This window comes from Xiphophorus maculatus, chromosome 14 (assembly GCF_002775205.1).
Source record: "Xiphophorus maculatus strain JP 163 A chromosome 14, X_maculatus-5.0-male, whole genome shotgun sequence".
Taxonomy (NCBI): Eukaryota; Metazoa; Chordata; class Actinopteri; order Cyprinodontiformes; family Poeciliidae; genus Xiphophorus; species Xiphophorus maculatus.
The window spans coordinates 12,311,220-12,313,106 of record NC_036456.1 but is presented as its reverse complement, the minus strand read 5'-3'; positions in this window follow the sequence as shown (position 1 = coordinate 12,313,106).

Below are 1,887 nucleotides of genomic sequence, written 5' to 3'. Positions count from 1 at the left end.
CACACATTCAGAATCTGTCTGTCCTGGGGTGTGTGTGTGTGTGTGTGTGAGAGAGAGAACGCTATATATGACAGCTTTCATGTGACTTTGCTGTGATGCTTCAAATTCAAAGTTGAGGCAAACATCTTCAGGGATTCAGTGGTTTGTTTGTGGAGGAAATGTAAAAAAGATGAAACTTCCAGAAAGAAGCCAAAAAAAGGAAGTTTTGTCACAAAAAGATTGTGAAAAGATAATTGAAGGTTTATAGTTTAATAATACAGCCACGTTATGAAAATGATCTGCAACACAAATAAAGAAAAGTGGAATTTCAAACACTTGTAATAATCTAAAAAAAAAAAGGGTTAAAAATGGAGAATCTCATGCGAAAAGGAAGACTGATGAAGATAAAAAAAAAAAAAAAGAAGTTGGTTACATGAATAGATAAAAAGAAAGAAAAAGCTATTCTGGCATATCATCCGTTTCCATCTGAGACAGCCACAGATAGCCTCATGCTCTCTCAATGTGAGCAAGTTGAAAGTCAGCAGATCTCCATTCTTGTCATTATCATTATTCCAGGCTGCTGTGGAAGTTACTAGGGTTCGCTGTGTGCACACGGGCCGCTTGCGTACCACAAAGCCCCAAAGGTGTTCATTAGCTGGGCTCCCAGGGGCCACAGATGACGCCCGCTGAGGCTCTGACTGCTGCAACAGCGAAGTTTAAGCAACTACCACCCACACGGATCGCTATTAGTTACACAGAACAAGAAAGAAAAAAAAAAAAGATCCCAAACATTTGCCGCTATGCAGAATCATTGAGTCTCTTTATGCATTTCCTTTAGAAAGATAATTTAGTCACAGATCTGAAATATAAAATATTGTTTATATTTCAGATCTCTCTTCCTTCCCTGTCTTTGAGAGCTTATTGTAATTTTTATTTGGCATGCCTCTTTCTCCAGTTTTAGCCACATGTTTCTCCCTAATTAATTCTCAGTATAGTGGCTAATTTAAAAATGTTCTTAAGATTTAATAGATTGCGTGGTTCTTTTACCATGCAAACATGGTAAAAGAACAAAGTAATCTTACAATATGTCAGGTGCTGTTTTTAATTCAATTTACCATAATTAGCTCATGGTTAACAAGCTAATTACCAAACTATCTACAATACCCAGGTCCTAAGCTACTTAAAATTAGTTTCTTCTTCAGTCTACAACTGTTAGGTAGTTTAATTTTAGCAAGCTAATTAGCTAGCTGCACACTCTTAACAACTAAAGTCTCAATATTTAAGACATGATAAGTTAGTATTTTTCAAAAAAGTAATAAGCTTCTATAATGGTTTACACAAACAGCGGATTCTGTTTTTCTTTTATTTGTATTTATTTTTCATAGTTTATTACTAGCAAGCTAACCAGCAAGCTAGCTACTCTCCCGAATTCAAGTTTCAAACGTACCCCATCAAAAATAAAAAATATGCCCATGTAAGAGGTTTTTATGATGGCTTCATAAACGTTAACAGCTATGGGATCTAGTGTTTAATGTATTTACCAAACCAAGGTCAATTACTATTATCAGGCTAATTAGCAAGCCTTCTAACAGTAGGCTTGAAGATCAAGTTCTGGAAACCTAACCCTAAGAGCTCAAGTTTAAAACTATCATAAGTTAAAAAGATAAAAATTGTATCATAAAGCTGATGACATGATTGAATAAAAATGCTAAAAATAGAAAGAAAAAACTCCAAGCATATTAGAAATGTCTAACGTGTTTTTATCTATGACACCTTGGGAATATTTAGATGGTTAATGTGATTTGTTTTTTTCTTGAACAAATAAATATATTATTGTTATCAAGCCTATTAAAAGTCATTAAGAGGCTAAATATGTTGTGCGTCTACAAAAATGGGAACAACAGTAAA